Source organism: Fundulus heteroclitus, unplaced genomic scaffold (assembly GCF_011125445.2).
Source record: "Fundulus heteroclitus isolate FHET01 unplaced genomic scaffold, MU-UCD_Fhet_4.1 scaffold_75, whole genome shotgun sequence".
In the NCBI taxonomy this organism is placed as follows: Eukaryota; Metazoa; Chordata; class Actinopteri; order Cyprinodontiformes; family Fundulidae; genus Fundulus; species Fundulus heteroclitus.
In genome coordinates this window covers 1,535,401-1,554,664 of record NW_023397197.1, presented here as the reverse complement: position 1 = coordinate 1,554,664, position 19,264 = coordinate 1,535,401, and the positions used below count along the sequence as shown (strand labels likewise).

The 19,264-nt window shown below is 42.5% G+C and overlaps 1 long non-coding RNA gene across 2 annotated transcripts; it reads right to left on the bottom strand.

The window, feature by feature from the left end:
* Positions 1–5,959: 5,959 nt before the first annotated feature.
* Positions 5,960–16,780, bottom strand: LOC118561893. Of its 2 annotated transcripts, none has more exons than XR_004930344.1 (3): positions 16,726–16,780; positions 6,818–7,051; positions 5,960–6,041 (listed from the first exon to the last, which is right to left on the bottom strand). It is a non-coding gene; the product is annotated as an uncharacterized LOC118561893 (long non-coding RNA). The 2 variants fall into 2 exon arrangements; XR_004930345.1 differs by lacking the exon at positions 16,726–16,780 and adding an exon at positions 7,179–7,294.
* Positions 16,781–19,264: the final 2,484 nt, after the last annotated feature.

Sequence of the window (19,264 nt, the reverse complement as noted above, 5' to 3'; positions counted from 1 at the left end):
GGCTAAGATAACATGCAAACTGAACCAAAACTGGTCCCCCCCTTTTCAATGGGGAGTCGTTAGGGTCATTGTGTTCTGCCCAACATTCTCAAATGTTAACTTATCTATGACAACTTTGCCCTAATTAAAAATAAAAAGTCTTCATCATTCAGATGTGCTGCTGCGTCAAATAAAAGTTTCAGTTATGGGCCACACAAAATCAGTCCAGGGGCCAGAAATGGCCCCCGGGTCACCCTTTGAACCCCCCTGCTCTAAATGCTGAAGCAGATCCAGTTTGGCTGAATTCATCCACCTGCAGCTCGAACCCATCAGAACCTGACGGGTCCTGGGGAGAAGTCCATTTAGTGCTGATAACCGCTGACAGGAAACTGCAGTCAGATTAAAGCGGCTGACGAGGCTTTTTCTGAGGAATTACCTGCAGTCTGAATGAAAATAATGACAATAATAGTTTATCAGGAGAAAAACCGGGTTCTGACTTCTGGAACATTAGACGGTCCGGACCAACGGTTCTCCTGAAGGAACCTCAGTCCTGATCGTTTTACGTGAAAAACATTCATCACATCTGCAGTAAATCATTTAAAACCTTCAGTCACCGTCCTGACTGCCACCATCTGCTGCAGGTCCAGGTCCGAATCGTCTGGGCCTCCATCCCCGGTGTGTATCTGGACCGAACCGGGCCGGTCCTGCTCGCTGCTAAGCACTGCATTCAGACCCTTTTTATGCATCTCAGCGTTTCCTGTAGCAGCGAGCCGCCAGCAGCGGATTCTCATCCCTCTGATGAACTAAAGCAGCTCCTACGGGCCTGTTGGAGCGGATCAGAACATTTGGTACCAGCTGATCAGAACATTTGGTACCAGCTGACACAGCATCAATAACCCAATCACACATCGTCTCCTGAAGCCGGGCCTCATTAGGAGCTGGTGTTTGATCACTAAAGCATTTAGCTGTGATGGCTCCATCAGACAAACACGCCGTGTTCTGACCCGGTCCAGATCGCACCCTCTGGGTCCGGTTCCCTGCAGAGCTGAGCAGTCTGGATGGATGGAGGAGTCTGTTTCATGCAGGGAACCGGTGGAGAGGCAGGAACTCTGACATGTTGCTGATGTTCTGCAGGCCCATCTGACCCGGCTTGTTTAAACATGTCAGGAATAACCGGATCATAATGCCACCGTGGAGCACCTCTCAGCACCGGCTGCATGTTTTTCTCCGACCAGAACCAGAACTGTTTGTTTTCTCCTCAGGCTGAGAGGCCACCGAGGCCGTCCTGGTACCAGAGCCGCTCCAAACGCACCCAGAGGTCCAGATAAACCCGGCCTGACCCTGACAGTCTGGAAGGAAATTAAACCATAACAGTGAGAATGGACTTCAGAACCAAAGGTTCTGAGGAACAGATGGGTTCTGACTGCCGGCCCAGATAAAGGCGAGGCCCGCTTCCATCTCAGGGTCGCTCCAGATGAACGGGTTCACGGGACACGGGTCGGTCCAGACGGGGAGATGGAGCTTTACCATCTATGCTGGTGTTTGTGTGTGACCCGTTTCCTGTTTTCTAGTGTGGCTGGACCTAATGGAACCAGAACCGGTCCCTAAAGCTGCAGGGTTCCAGGTTTGGGTCCAGGTGAACCTTCAGAACCAACTTAAACAGCCGCAGGTTCAAATCTGGAAAAGCAGAGAGTTTCTCTAATGCTGCTTTTAGCCAGAACAACAAAGCTGTAATAGGAACAGCGGGTCAGCGCCGCAGTAGAACCAAAAGAACAGCACCGACCAAGAATATTCAGGCACCGAGAGACAAACTTCTGAAGAGAGTTTGTGAATGTAAGTGTCTCGATATCTGAGGAGAACCGGCAGACTGGTACCAGAAAGGCAACAGAAGCCCAGACAACCACTGGTCCCGTCCAAGTTCAGCAGAACTTAGAATCCAACTCATCTCCATCGTCTTATTTCTACTGCAGTAAATCTGAATATCTTAGTTTAGGGGTTAAAATTCTGATTCCATCTGCAGATCAGATTATTTAGCTGCTCAAATCAAGGAGAAATAAACTAATTTTACTTTTTGTTCCTTGTTGCAGTGTTCAGGTACCAGGTTACAGGAACAGAATATTTTCCTTCATTAGTAAACGGACCTTCTAATAAAACCGACCCACCCCTGAAATAAACGTCTGGCTCCACCAACGTGATTCTGGACCGAGCTTCAGACAGACGGACTCAGATCTGATTCTGCTCAGTGACCCGGGTCCTGAGGCAGCTAAACAGGCCCAACCATGACCCGTCCTCCACCGTGCTCAGCAGCTGACACCGGCTCTGTTTTTAGGTTTCTACCGTCTCGGTGCTGTAAATGGTCCAAAGCACTTTGGTCCCCAACTCTTCCTTCAGACGCAGATTTAGGAACCAAAGCTGAGCTTCATCTTCTCTTTACTGACGATTTCAGACAATCTGTGAACCGTGTTGCTGCAGCAAAGTTAAACTGGGGTTAAGATCAATTAGTTTATTCCATTTGTGGGAATTAGGCGCTTCTGTAACTCAGCATCCTGTAACAAACTTTAAAACCCAGAGAGACGACATGAAACCTGAACTAAAACCTTTAAACGGCTGAAAGCGGACCCGGCTGGACGAGTGAGACCCTGCTGACCCGTCTGGGTGGTTCATGGACCTCAGCGTTTAGTCTGGAGGAGGTTAGTAATGGATGCAGATGATGAAGAGGAAGGCAGAGCAGCTCAGACGGCACAAAGGGCCCAGATGTGAGGGAAGTGATGCTAAAACTGCATCATGGCCGCCTCTCCATCATTCACACCACACATCAGCACTTCCTGCTTCACCGCCGTTATCAAAGACTTCCTGAGCTCCCACATGGATGAGGCCTACTTTCACCGCCACCCTTCCTCTCCCTCATCTTCCTCATCCTGTGGTTCTGCTCGTCTCTCCTGCATTCATCCTCTGTTCCTGATCACGACGCCTCAGGACGACGGCCTGCGCTCTGCTGCAGAGATCCTCCAGCAGGTGGACGTCCAGCAGCGCCTCGTCCTGTTAGTCATCAGGATCGCTAACATGGTTCTGGATCTGGAGGACCGTTTGGGACCCATCAGGTCAGACTGTGGGAGAAAAGCTGCTGAGGGACTCTGAAGGTGGTTTTCTGGACCGGTGGACAAAGCTGGACCGGCTCTGTAATTCACTGACCATTGATCCAAAGAAGTTATTGAGGTACTGGTTGGTGAAAGAAACTAGGTGTGGACAGCGTTCTAAAGATAAATTTAAGAACCTCATTAGCTCCACCCACAGGTGATGATGGGTAAAGTTCACTGGTGAAACTAATCCATGGTGATTCGTCTGCATGGTCGACATAGAAAGAAATATGCATCTATTAGCAAGACATTATAGAAAGACTCAAGCATGGATTTGAATTTTTAAATATCTGTTGATGTCATTATTTAAGATATGTTTAATTTCAATATATATATTTGAACATTGATTTATTTTACTAGTGTAATTATTTATTTATGTAATTTAGTAGATGTTGTCCATGGGTATTTTTGTCCTTTTAAGTCAGAAATTACAATTGTTGCATTCTAACTGGTATTTTTTTTACAGGTGAATTTTGACAAATACAGGAGCATTGTGACATTTGTCAATGTCAACCAGAGTTACTAGAAGCTTCTGGTTAGTAAGCAAAAGTTCTACCTAAGAAACACATTGTGTCATTTCACAATGCTGTGATGTCAGGCACTACATAGCTTCTTTCTATCAGTCCATAAATCAGGAGACAGAAACAGTTTGTCTGGTGGATCAAATCCGGCAGAAAAAGATGAAACTCAACTGGCTGCAGATAGATTTACGTAAGTATTTAATAGAAAGAGGACTAAAGTAGATCAAGTCAATATGTTTACAGAGCTTCACTGACAGCCAATCAGAACTGCTCTCTGACGGTCTCATCAGGTCAGGGAAGTCTGAGGCCAAAGGTCAAGGTTCAAGGTCGGGTCCAAAAACTCTTTCCATCCATCGGGTCCAGCAGGAAAAGCCAAGCCTAGGAACTAGAGACGGACTTTTATCGGACCGCTTCCTTTAAACAATAAATTATTTTGACAGTCAAACTTGATTTTAAACTAAAACGATCGTTCTTCATGTTTTCTCCAACCGAGCAGCAACAGAATCAAACATCAAAGCTGCATTTGGAGCTTTAATTCATCGCCAGAGAAAATGGGATGGAGTTTTAATACGATTTGTTCTCATTATTATTATTATTATTATTATTATTATTATTATTAATAATAATAATAAGTAAATTAGAAATCAGAGGCTGGGACCTGGACATGCAGAGCCGACCACCAGCTGCTTGGTTTCCTGCAGAAATCTGCAGCAGCAGCTGATGAAGAGGAGGAGGGACGAAGCTGCGGTTCTGACGTCAGAATGAAGGTAAACGTGGCGCCGCCTCCAGCAGGAAACCCAGCAGGTGGATTCATGTCAGGAGAAATGTGGAGCAGCTAAAACCACTGACCTGGTGAAGCCTCTTATTAATGACGACTTCTTCACCTTGTCAGCCGTCTCCTCCATGCTGTCCTCCATCAGACTGGAGTCTTGGTCTTCACCCTGCTGGACGGATGTTTTAGATATCAGGGATGACTGAGACGTCAGCAGCTACACGGCTAAAGGCGACTCCTTCCCACCTGAAGGTCTTCCAGACTGGCTTCCCAGCCGGTCAGGGAGCTGCTGCTGCTCTGCAGCGTCTTCCTGCTGCAGGAAGCAGGAGGAACGACGGGGAGGAGCCTGGAGATCACAACCTCCACCTGAAACAAAGCCAACAAACTACCTTTCACATTTCTCTCTGTTCTATCCACCTTATTTTTGAACAAGAAAGTAACTCTGGGTCCAACTTCTGTTTTTTTTTTGTTCTCCACTTCCGTTTCAGCGCTTCCCTCGGCCAAATAACATCAGCTTGACTGAAATGATAAACTGTTGCAGCAATATTTCCAATAATTGCAGAGCGATGGAAGTGGCAGGTCAGCGCCGCAGCCTTAAACTATTCATGACTGAGAGGATGACATGAAGAAGTGGCCTCTTAGAACTTACCAGGACATTTTAAACCATCTTGGGTCGTCACTTGGTGCGGACGGCTCTGCTATGTGAATGTACCAAGGCGAGCCTCCACAGTGGAAAAGTTAGCACGGTGTTAATGAACAGCAACATGGATGACCTGGTATTCATGGAGGCTGATGTCCGTTCAAGCCAAAGCAAGTCCAGCGTTCACTCTGCTGGATCCTGACTACATCAAGCGGCTCTACCGAGACCTCAGAGCGCTCTGGTGCTGCGGCTCCAGGGGAAGTTCTTCAGTCATGCAGCGGTGATCTTAGGGAAGGTAGGCTGATGAATCGTCTGAGTCAAAAACATAATGGCTGTTTCCCCGTTGTGATTAGATTGCTGCTCAGTTCATTTTACAAAGACAGCAGTGCTAAATGTTTGGGAGTGAACTGATGTTCTAATTGGATATCAAAACTTAAGGCTCAACAACTTGAGGACGTTGAGGGTCTCGTCGTACATGGAGGCACACTGGCTGACGTTGACCACCATGCAGGCCTTGCTGCTGCTGCAGAAGAAGCCCTGCAGGTAGTGGGTCAGCTTGCTCTCCCTTAATGGGACGTGCTGCAGGAGCCTGGAGGCAGCAGACAGCGGGTCACTCAGGACGCTCCAGGACCAGAACTGGTTCCCAGAACCATGAAGGTCCTACCTGGTGTGCTGGTTGTGCTGCAGAGCCTTGATGCATTTGCCCAGAATGAGCAGCGAGGCGTTGATGTTTCCAGCCTCCTTCAGGTCCTCTCCTTTGTTCTGGGTCCTAGAGCTGCGCTCAGAGCCTGCCAGGTGGCACAGACACAACCTGCGGGACGTTAACACCGTTAGCACAGCAGACGCTCAGAGACGCTGAGGTGGCGCCGGCTACTCACGCGCTAACGGCGTGGACTGGTGGCGGCTCGCAGTCCTCCACTCTCAGGATGCGGATGGAGAAGATGCTGTGGCTGCAGCAGAAGCTCAGACTTGGAGCCCAGCAGGACCAGAACCTGCAGCCCCATAAATACAGATAATCCACATAAACACATTTAATAATGTAGCTTTTATTAAAACTTAAAGTGTTCCATAAAGAAATGTGATTTTTAGCACTAAACTACACACAGTAACATTTGATTTTTCAGTGTAGTGACATTTATTAATGCTCTTGTGACCTCAGGTACGGTTTTTAAGCCTCCAACCATCTGGTACCAGATCACAGAAGATTTCGTAGGGACTAACAGAGGCACGGATGTAGATTAAATACAATTTATTAAGTTTACTGTTTCCAGGGAACAAAGATCAATTTCATTGCACCAAAAAGAAATTGCTTTAAAAGTAGGAACTATGCTGGTCTGGAATCCTGATAGCTGAGAGAATAATTAAAAACCCAATTAAATTAATTAGACTGTATTGGGGGAGAACTACTAAAGAAAACAAACAGAATACACCTTAGTGCCTCCAACAAAAACACTCACTCCACAAACCCTGGTGAATACAACACAACAGAAAATCTCTCCTCCCACTAGTCTCCTTAACCTAATCTAAATAAAACCAGCACAGGACCCAGGGACAGCATAGGTCCTCCTGTGGGTTAAAACCGAGCCAGGGGACTAAATAAAAACTCTCCCTGCCTTACTAAACTAGGAATCAAACCCTAAAACAGTAGTTAAAACAACAGCCAAACCAATAACTGAAACAGTAGCTAAAACAGTAGCAGGTCAACCTGCAGACTAAAGAGATCTAAACTAGATCCCCCAGCAGCCAGGTGATGATCTACTGCCTTTACCTTCTCTGCAGTAAAACCGATCCACGGTGCTCCGGACGTCGCTCTAGAAATGCGCTGCCTCTGCAGGAATCAGAACAGGATGGATCCTCCTCAGAGATCTACCTGCTTTTAAATGTAGACGCTCATTACCTGTCTCACCCCCACCAGGTGTGCTCTGTCACCGCCTCTTCCATATATGGGCAAGAGAACCAGCGCACAGCGCCCTACTTCCTGGACAGCAGCCCCGGCTACAATCTGAAGAGACCAAGAGTGGAGAAAAAAACAGTTAAAGCAGCTGTGCTGTCCTCGCCCTGAGTTTTCCTGATTTATTTATTTTTTCAGCAGGCTAGACAGCCAGATAACGACGCTCCAATAACCAAACTTCTTTCTCTCTTTAGTTTATTGAAGAGTGACCTCTGACCTCTGCCATCGCTTTAGCCATCGTAAACTGTAACATACCAGGCTTTGGATTAGCAACAAACATTACAAATCAGTCACTCCTGCTTCAAGCTAAAATAAAAACATTTTCATAACTTTAGTGTACAATCATTTACACCTCAGTTACATAAGGCAAAAAGACAATTATTGTTTTCCCAATTAACCAATAATTACGAACAAATCTCGTCTGAAACACAACGTGAAAGATAGCAATCAGCCCACAACTGCTCGGTGCTCACTGAGCTCTATTATACACTGGATTGATGATTGGCCCTAAAAACTGAAGTCAGTGGCCGCCATCTTGCTACTCCCTACTCTCACAGAATCCCACAGGATTTGGTTGCAACAACAAGCAGTTTTCTGACTGTGTGAAAACGTTTCACAGGTAATTCTAGTCAGTGGATGTACTAACACTATCAACTACTAGGAAATTAGGTGCTGAAATATTTTACGTTATTCATATTAAATATATATGTGTATATGTATATATGTAGACATAATTGTAAATATATGTTTGTGTATTGTTATTTATACATTTATAAATGTTATATATTTAAATAAATAAAATGCAAAATATTTCAGCACATGACTTTCTCAGTACTTGATAGTTTCAGAACATAACATAAAAGTATATGGCATTTGACATTTTACAAGTTTTAAGCCCCCTGAACATGAGAAAATCCTTGTTATTCGATGCTTTAGTGCACATATTCCCTAGTTACTGGAGGAAAATAGGGAGTACCAATATGGCGGCTGGTGGCTTCACAGCGACTCGTTCTAACAGCGGCTATTAGCACTCCAGTGTATAATAGACATCAGTGATCAAAACCGACTCATACAAAAACAACAACCTGCATAGAGCAGCAGCTTTTACATTAATCTTTCTCTTTTTATACATTTACCCAAATCAACTGTACAGTATTTATCCTCTTTTTAATCTTAAATCAAAGAACGTGAACCATTCAAATTGACAAAGTATCACATAGAGCTATTTTAAATTACATTTCAATCATGTTTGTTAATCATTCATTAAATCACTGTCTCTCAATAACTCCAAAGCACACTGTTGCTTGTTTTAGCTCATAAAACCAGCTCGCTTAACTATATAGCATTAGTTGGCATATAGGGTTATTCGCGAAGCCTTTGCGTGACGTCAGTGCGCTGACTGGTAGGCAAAACATGGCGGATAGTGTAAACAGGACGAACTTGAGCGAATATCTTATGCCTTTCTCCACGTATGCGAACTCCCTACCTTCAGATGCGAAAGAGAGATATAAGATTAAGTTATTGTACAACGCTGGTACGTGTTCCTTGCCCGATCCAAATAGTTTAATGAAACATCCATCCATCCATTTTCCGAACCGCTTTATCCCTCATGGGGTCGCGGGGGGTGCTGGTGCCTATCTCCAGCGTTCACCGGGCGAGAGGCAGGGTACACCCTGGACAGGTCGCCAGTCTGTCGCAGGGCAACACAGAGACAAACAGGACAAACAACCATTCATGCACACACTCACACCTAAGGACAATTTGGAGAAGCCAATTAACCTAACAGTCATGTTTTTGGTCTGTGGGAGGAAGCCGGAGTACCCGGAGAGAACCCACGCATGCACAGGGAGGACATGCAAACTCCATGCAGAAAGACCCAGGGGTGTACTCGAACCCAGGACCTTCTTGCTGCTTTTTATAAAAGTTGCTAACAGCTCCGTCACCATAATAAACATCAGAGGAGAAACAGGACAACATTGATGGATTCCTCTTTTAACATCAAAACCTTTAGGTAAAATGCTGATCTATTGATGTCCGTGTAAAGCAGTGATACTCACTCATTTTTTCACAGGAGCCATATGGGCAGACCAAGGTCAAGAGGAGAGCCACTGTTACCACAATTTACCAAGTCACTGACATAAATAAACCATTTTACCTAAATACTGGCTACCACACATTAAAAAACAGCACAGTCAATATATTTTACATTAAAATTTTATTGAAAATGAATCCCAACATGTTCCATCCAAAGTGCCACAGAAGCCACTTTAATTAAAGTGTTTATTTACATTAATAGAGGGAAGAGCAGAAGCTGGCATGCATGTCCTTAACCTTCTTCATGTTGTATTTGTAGCTTGTTGTTGTGATTATAGTGAGGCATTCAAGGTGAGCGTTGGTCAGTCTGTGTCTCTGTTTCCTCTTGATAATGTTCATGGTTTAAATGTTGACTCACATGTGTATGTGCTCACCAAGAAAGACATCACCTTCTGTACGAGTGCTTTGAAGTTGGTAAAGTCTACTTCAGAAACCAAGCTCCAGAAGTTACCAACACCTGCTCTGTGTTCAGCTTGGAGAAAGTCATTTGCTTGCAGCTCCATTATTTCACTTTGAAGAGAGACGCGGCTGTTAGGGCAGAGCTGTGTGATGGTTGGTGTAAGAGAGGATATATCCACATAAAAGGGATTTTCACTAGGATTAAAAATGCCCTTATGTTCAATCACATCACTGAACCTGGATTTAAACTCCCCACTCAGCTCCAAAACTTCAACTAAACCACGGTAGCAGAAGCTCTGCTGCAGAGTACGCTCACTTTTGGCTTTTTCTTTCAGTCCTGGGAAGTGTGTGAGGTCTTTGTCAGATATCCACAGAGCAGTTCTTTTGTTCTGGAAAGCTCTGATTGCCCTCATCATGTCACTTGGCAACTTGTCTCTTCCCTTGAGTTCAGGTGATGGTAATATCTGTTAGAAAGGCCAGCTGATGATCCAGTCTGGCTCTTTAACTCAGGCTAGTGTTTCCATACTTGGAGCTCCATCAGTACACTTGAAGTTTGGACCAGCTTAGATGGTTTCTTTAAAAAAAAAAATCAACAGTGCATTCAGAACATCCTCACCTGTGGTTTGGCCAAGAAGCAGAAGTAAGGCCAACATTTGCTCCTTCAAAGTGTTTTCTTTGGGGAAGCTCAGCCAAACACACAGCTGCTCATTATGGCTGATATCTGTGCTTTCATCCAGAGCCATGCTGAAACAGGGCACTGCGCGCAGCTCAGTCAGCAGTTGCTCACCTATGTCCCGTCCACTATCCTCCATCCGTCTCATTATTGTTGAATCAGACAGCTGTAATGCTTTTATTTGTTTAACAACTGTATCCTTGTTGTCAAAGTCTGCAGACATTATTCCTGCTGAGGCTAAAAAGCAGTCTTTCACTATCTCAGCGTCCTAGAATGGCCTTTTGGCCCTTGCCTAAATCCCGGCAGCCTGAAAAGATGCCTCTGTTAAAGGCTCTGCTGTAGAAGTTGTCCTGTGGAGAAGGTTTAGTTGTTGCTCAGGCGATGCGCTAAGCTCTGTTATTTTTCTCTTTCTCAGTTCACTGCCAGTTGGGGAACTTTCATTGAATTTTAGATGCCTGGTTTTGAAATGGCGCTCTAAGTTACTTGGTGTGAAACACACACGGGTTTGTTTGCATATTAAGCACAGAGGATTCTTGCTGTGAAGAACAAAGAAAAATTCCTCTGTCCATTTGTCCTGAAACCTTCGCTGCTCGTCTTGTATTCCACGTATCCTGATTTTTTTTTACTGTGAATGTGCTCCTGCCTGCTTGCCCCCTCTCCTGCGTCATCTTCCTGTTGAATTTCATCTTCCTCGTCCTCTGAATCTTTATCCTCTGTGTTACCTACAACACTGTGGCTCTGTCCATCTGGTTTTTGTCCCTTTTTAGTAGAAATTCATCCATTTTGCTCATGTAACCTAGTGATGCTGAAGGCCGAGGATGTGCGCTAGCTTCACGTCAGTCATCAACCGTGGCAGCGTTGTGAACAGGCCGTAAAGAAGACGCTACCACCCAAATATTTATTGCCTTGGCTGTGTTATAGTTTTATACAGGATTATGAGCTGCAAGCCGCCAGATCAGGCATGACAAGCCGCACAAAGAGAATCAGGGGTGTAAAGCAACTGAAGTTGTTTTAAACTTTTCTCCAAAAGCAAAATACTCCAAAGCTTTTCAGATAAAGGGCTGTTCAACCATGGAAAGCTTTATAAAAATCCAGACAGAAAACGACTCCGTCATTCTCCAGCAGATGTTCTTAGTCCAGCAGATCTAGAACCAGTCTCAGCTTGTTGTGGATAGATCTCTCTTTAAGAAAACCAGACTGTGTTTCACTTAGAATCTGAGATAAATCATCTTTTAACTGATCTGTGATCAGTGCAGCAGTTTTTTCATCATTCTGTCTAATTCTTCCAGTCTAAAACCAGATTCACAGTTTTCCTTCAAAGCTACATCTATTATTGGGAAATGTTCTTTGATTTATTCTAGAAAATGTTGGAGTTCATTGGATTGTATTCAGATGAATATAAAGTTGAGTAAAATATGTGAATTTCCTCTGAAATAACTTCATGATCTGTGAATTATTTGTTGTCTATATTTAATGAATTTATGTTCTTTCTTTCTGGACTACTTTTTTCTAGGTCACTAAATTAAGATGAATTTTTTTTCACCTTCCTCTTTCCATTTAGCTCCAGATCTGATGTCAGCACCTTGTGCCTTTTTACCATATAGAACATCTCACTGATTTTACATCTGTCGTCTTCAGTCATTTCATATTTACTGAATAAATCATTTATGTTACCCGAGCACCAGGATTTTTGTCTCTCCATAAATCTATGAGATTATTGGAGTTGCTAATTTCACATAAAGTAGGATTCAACCTTTTCTTAGAGCATCTAGAAGGACATCTGTCTAGCCAGTCATCTGCTGTCAGGTTATAATCACCACCTACCACAATTAAATCTGAAGAGTAAATTTCCTTATATTCAGAAATAACATCAGTTAGCTTTAACATTAGCAACTTATTCTGATTAGTGTTGGCATATCCATAAATATTCAATAATTATCTTTATTGTAACATACAGTCTTGGCCAAAAGTATTGAGAATGACACAAATATTTTCACATGATCTGCTGCTCTCTGGTTGTCATGTGTGTATGTCACATGTTGTCATCACATATGTACAGAAATACAACTGCAATCATATTACGAGTAACAAAAGCTTTTAATGACCGTTAGAATGAGTTAATGCAGCCAGTCAATATTTGCAGTGTTGACCCCTCTTCTTCAGGACCTTTGCAATTCTCCCTGGCATGCTCTCAATCAACTTCTGGACCAAATCCTGACTGATAGCAGTCCATTCTTGCACAATCAATGCTTGCATTTTGTCAGAATTCCTAGGTTTTTGTTTTTCCACCCGTCTCTTGATGATTGACCACAAGTTTTAAATGGGATTAAGATCAGGGGAGTTTCCAGGCCATGGACCCAAAATCTCTATGCTTGGTTTCCTGAGCCAGTTAGATATCACCTTTGCTTTGTGGCAAGGTGCTCCATCATGCTGGAAAAGGCATTGTTCATCACCAAACTGCTCTTGGACGGTTGGGAGAAGTTGCTCTCGGAGGACATTCTGGTACCATTCTTTATTCATGGCTGTGTTTTTAGGTAAGACTGTGAGAGAACCGACTCCCTTGGCTGAGAAGCAACCCCACACATAAATGGTTTCACGATGCTTTACAGTTGGCATGAGACAAGACTGGTGGTAGCGCTCACCTCGTCTTCTCCCAACAAGCTGTTTTCCAAATGTCCCAAACAATCGGAAAGTGGATTGATCAGAGAAAAGGACTTTAGCCCAGTCCTCAGCAGTCCACTCCCTGTACCTTTTGCAGAATATCAGTCTGTCCCTGATGTTTTTCCTGGAGAGAAGTGGCTTCTTTGCTGCCCTCCTTGAGACCAGGCCTTGCTCCAAGAGTCTCCGCCTCACAGTGTGTGCAGATGCACTCACACCTGCCTGCTGCCATTCCTGAGCAAGCTCTGCACTGCTGGTAGCCCAATCCCACAGCTGAAACACTTTTAAAGGAGAAGTCCGGTCAAAATCAGAATTCAAACTGCTGAAAGTACTTTAAATATAAAACTACTACATACTGTGCAATAAATTATACGTTTTTTTAATTAAGAATAATTTTCATTTAATCATGTTTATGTGGAGGAATCCATCTTGGTCAAGAATAGTACTGTCACCTCCCATTTTGTGACGTCACTCAGCGGACTCGCTGTTGAGCAACGACGCACTATTTTCCAAGATGGCGACGACTGGTGCTCTGTACGAAGCAGAGAGTGATGAAGTACTTAGTGACAGTGATGGGAGTTCCATGGAGCTATCATCATCTGATAGCGATATGGATTTTTTAGAAGAGTTTCTTGACAGAAACCGGGCAAACTTAGTCGGGCCCCCCAAGATATATATATATATATATATATACGCGCACGTGTGTGTGTGTGTGTGTGTGTGCGTGCCACGCTCGCTCCACCCCAGCACGGCTTTACCGGCGCTGCAGCGGAGGAGAGATTGAGGTGAAGTGACTTGAGTTATATTTGCCCCCTAGTAAATAGGGCAGGTGGACGTTATTGTATAAATATTAAAATATAAAAGCATTGCCGCACATGCTGGGGCGGAGGGATACCACATCACATGTGGTATCCCTCCGCCCCTCTGGTCGGTAACTATTCCCCCAAATTCTAAATTAAAAATTCTAAATTAAAAAATAACTTACCGAAAATCCTCGCTCTCATGTTCTCACGGATGACAATCCGGCAGCTGAAGACAGGGAGCTGCTCCAACTGACTGCATGTTTAAGTGAACATGACTACATGTGACCTAACATCAGTTGGAGTCATGTTCACATGCTGCTTCATTTCATTTTTTTCACCACCTGTGAAAATACATTAAATAATCAGTAAATAATTTCCATTCCAACTATTTTTAATTGTAGGTTTATAGGCATTGTCTATTTGTATAAGATCTTAATAGGAGTTATTTCTTCGTTTTAAACCATGTTAGTAACTGTTAATAATTTGTTGAATATATTACACCTTCATTCTTTTCCAAAGATTAAACATTTGTATAAAGTAAATGTCTGTTTTTTCATATACTATTATTACTATTGTTTTCTTTCCTTCTTTCTCCTCTCAATTATTCATGTCCTGACTCAGAAGAAACTCACTTAGATAGGAAAAACATTTATAGAATTTATTTATTTTATATGCTGCTGTCGTCCTTGGCAGACATTTACAATTTATTCCAGCAAGTATTGAGTTAATAAAGCAACACATGTCAGTCAGATAAACACAAAACAAATAAATCATAACCAGCAGTACTACGCACACTACTTTTTTTAAAATTATGCAATAACTCTTTAAACAGGCCACATAGGGAAGCTTAAAAGTTTAATGTTCTCACCTCAAACGATCTGAAAACGTACTTTGAAGAACAACAGCAGCAGAAAAGGGAATTTTTAACTTACCGCTGTGAGCTCTGTTTGCGCTGTCTCGAATCAAGCTGCGGCCGCGGTGCATTCTGGGCCAGCGGTCAGTCTGAAGAACGCACAAGTCTGCTCTGATGCATGCTCGATAAAGAGGGCGGCGAGAACAACATCCGGGGAATTCAGCGCGTCTCGATTTGGCGTTCTCGGAAATTGGAACAGTGCTCGGGCTGAGGCTAATGACGTGTCACGAGCACACGAGACCGCTCAAGAACGCATATTGAGAAACGGTCCATGTTAGCTGGTCCTTTTAAGGCAGGGCTGCAATGACGTTGTAAATGTGTATTGGGGGATAAAATTCATTTTCTAGGCAAATATTGACTTTGCAATTAATTGCTGTTACGCTGATCACTCTTTATAACATTCTGGAGTATATGCAAATCGCCGTTATAAAAACTGAAGCAGTAGACTTTGTAAATATTAACATTTGAATCATTCTCAATACTTTTGGCCATGACTGTACGTGCTTTTTAATGTAGATGCTCATTACCTGTCTCACCCCCACCAGGTGTGCTCTGTCACCGCCTCTTCCATATATGGGCAAGAGAACCAGCGCACAGCGCCCTACTTCCTGGACAGCAGCCCCAGCTTCAATCTGAAGAGACCAAGAGTGGAAAAAGAAAACAGTTAAAGCAGCTGTGCTGTCCTCGCCCTGAGTTTTCCTGATTTATTTATTTTTTTCAGCAGCTAGACAGCCAGATAACAACGCTCCAATAACCAAACTTCTTTCTCTCTTTAGTTTATTGAAGAGTGGCCTCAGACCTCTGCCATCGCTTTAGCCATCGTAAACTGTAACATACCAGGCTTTGGATTAGCAACAAACATTACAAATCAGTCACTCTAGCTGCAAGCTAAAATAAAAACATTTTCATAACTTTAGCGTACAATCATTTACACCTCAGTTACATAAGGCAAAAAGACAATTATTGTTTTCCTAATTAACCAATACTTACGAACAAATCTCGTCTGAAACAAAACGTGAAAGATGGTAATCAGCCCACAACTGCTCAGTGCTCACTGAGCTCTATTATACACTGGATTGATGATTGGCCCGAAAAACTGAAGTCACTGGCCGCCATCTTGCTACTCCCTACTCTCACAGAATCCCACAGGATTTGGTTGCAACAACAAGCAGTTTTCTGGCTGTGTGAAAACGTTTCACAGGTAATTCTACAGTCAGTGGATGTACTAACACTATCAACTACTAGGAAATTAGGTGCTGAAATATTTTACATGTTATTCATATTATATATATATATATATATATATATATATATATATATGTAAATAAATAAAATGCTAAATATCTCAGCACATGACTTTCGCAGTACTTAAAGGTTTTAGAACATAACATAAAAGTATATGGCATTTGACATTTTAAAAGTTTTAATCCCACCTAAACATGAGAAAATCCTCGTTATTCGATGCTGTAGCGCACATATTCCCTAGTTACTGGAGGAAAATAGGGAGTACCAATATGGCGGCTGGTGGCTTCACAGTGACTCGTTCTAACAGCGGCTATTAGCACTCCAGTGTATAATTGAGATCAGTGATCAAAACCGACTCATACAACAAAAAAAAAACCTACATAGAGTAGCAGCTTTTACATGAATCTCTTTCTCTTTTTATACATTTACCCAAATCAACTGTACAGTATTTATCCTCTTTTTAATCTTAAATCAATGAACGTGAACCATTGAAATTGACAAGTAGCTCATAAAGCTATAAAATTAATTTTTAAACAGCCCACACACACAAAATGGTGTTTATGAATTATTTTCAATCACATTTCAATCATGTTTGTTAATCATTCATCAAATTACTGTCTCTCAATAACTCAAAAGCACACTGTTGATTGTTTTAGCTCATAAAACCAGCTCGCTTAACTATATAGCATTAGTTGGCATATAGTAATAGTACAAATCACATGCAGCAATAGCTCAATTAACACAGATAAATTACAAGAAAACACAATTTTTTTACATCCTAAATTCACACATATACCTTCATCTGTCTCCAGCTGGTTTTAAACATCGTCTCCAAGCATAACAATATAACAAAGATACTTTCTCCATGAAATCAGTGAGCAATCAGCCAGAATCAGCAGTAGTTAGCATGCTATGCTAAGCGCTAATCATCATTACTCACCGCAGTTTTCACTCGACAAAACACAACAACACGGTGATGTCCCGCAACCAGAAACCCTCCTGGCAGGTGCAGATAATCTCCTAGGATCAATAACTCAAGATATAACACAGTTTTAATCAGTATTTACTTAGTAACTAGTTATATTGACGCCTCCTGTTCTAACTCTCTCTAAACTGCAGTAACGGCATCAGCGCAAAGAGAAAAAGGACAAAAGAAGAAGCGCGTAGAGCTTGTAGTTGTGAATACGCTCCCTGCTGGCAGAAATATGGAACTACAACAGCAACAAACTATTGAATATTACAAATAAATAATACAAAATTAATATTCTGCCTTTTTTTAGATCACAAGGGAAGTGAGGAAAGCTTTTCCAAATATTCCAGCCATCAGCTTTTCTACATCAAAAAGAACATGGAAAAGGAAAGAGTTGCTCTGGGTGAACAAATACTGACGGCATCAGGTAGGACGAGGCAGGGATTTTAGGGCTAAATATTGCCATGTAGAGCTAATATATAGAATATGCAACTAGAGTATATTGCAAAGTGGTAAACCTTGTTTCAGTGTCTAAGCTCTGTTTAGGGAGATGCTACAAAATCTGCTGGCCACGCCCACATTAAGACATTTATGTCATGTGGAATATGAAACGCATGGAAGTGATAAAAGCCGACTATTTGATGACATTTATAGTTACATAGAGACAAAGAAAAAGAAACTTCATGTCCTGTTAAATCCCCAAAGAATGTTTTTTAGCCTGTGGAACAAGCAGTGATCAGGTAATGCTCCACAATAACCACACTAAAATGTTTTCACTTCAATTAGATTTTATTTCTATAGCGCCAGTTCACAACACGTCATCTCAAGGCTCTTTACAAAGTCACATTCAATCAGATCCTAAAAAGTAGCTCTCAGTGTTTCCAGTCCAGAGTGCATGTAGGAGGGAAACATTTGGTACTAAAACGCCTCTCACTGCATGGCAGAAATTGTGGCATTAAGCACATCTGTGGTCAGAAGCTTTGGGCATTACGCCATCCAGTTGAGTCCCAACAGAAACAGTTTATGAAATATGGAACCTGGCAACTTCTCCCCTTCATGATACGCCTTCACTCAAGGCTTTGGATGCAAGCATAGAGACATATGCAGCAGCTTCTTCTTATTATTTGATTATTATTCTGCTTCCACACAAACATGAGTGTCAGCCGCATCTTGGCTGAAGGAAGAATGATGAGGGCGGACTGCAACAAGTTTGGAGTTAACACGGTGAAATCTAGCCAGAGTTGAACTAAACTGGAGCATTAGAAGACAAAAGGGCAGCTAGAGAGAGCAACGGCAACGACATAAAGCAACTGGAATCATTCTAGAGCTCCGTATACGCATGAGGTGTTCACTGTCAACATCTGGTTGAAATCACTAAGGTAGTTGAAAAGATGGCCCAGACAAAAAAGAATTTAAAAGGTGCACCAAGAGGTAAAAAGCTATTTATTCAAGGATTCACAGCACACCTTCATAAATATGAAACCATTTACTATTTACATAAACTGCATTTATTTCACATTTCAAACACACATCACTGTCACATTTAACTCTTCCAAAGAATGTCAAGAATCTTCTTCAAAATGAGCAGAGCTTAAAATGTTGGTCTATATGTAGTAATAAAGATTCTCTGCATGTGTAACAAAGGCAGGTTTTTAGGTTGGCCCTGAAGTGTTAAGCTTTACTGTAAATGTCCCAGCAATAGGTTGGATGATGTGGGCAGAGAAAAACAGCGTAGCTGCATCCCTGTTGCCTTGCTGGCCACATCTAGCTTCAGCAGATCATTTGGTTTTCACAAACTCTGTCACACTTCATTGGGATTGTCTGCAAACTGCATTGCTTCATTATAAATATGATCTGGATGTTGACAGATAACAATGATCCTGTAGTTTAACACATAGCAGCAACAGAAAAGGATGGAAGCTTGTTTTCTATGAAGATGTGGTAGTGTGACCTCTGAACATGGAGCTGATCTTAGTGGATGGAACACATGGAACCATAAAGGTGATGTTACCTATTTTCTGCCATTGTAGACTTTGATTCATGGAACAACTGCTCCTTGTGTTCTATGGTAAAAGCAGCCAGAGCCTCCAGTTACAAACTGGCTGAGTAAATGTATTGTTTGGTGCTGATTTTCTGCCGTTTAGTAACTGAATCCTCAGCATGTGGAGCATTTCATGGTGTCATAATGGACGTGTGATCATGCTATATTCAGCTAATCCTCAGCAGGATCTGCAGCATGAAAACAGTAGACGGCTTTCAGATTGTCTGCAGGTAACTAAATGCCAGCTTAGTCAGCTACTAAGTCAGATGAAGGCCTGATTGCTCACTCGCATTAGCATTTGTAATTATTTAGTCATTTGTATACCTGTACCTCAGTAACAATGCTTATTCAGAACGTTGTGAATCTGTGAACTGACTTAGTTTTAGAGCATAAAGTAAAAATACAGGTCTAACAGTCACTGAGGGAAAGCAGATCATCAAGGGTTTTAACATGAAAAAATAATAATAT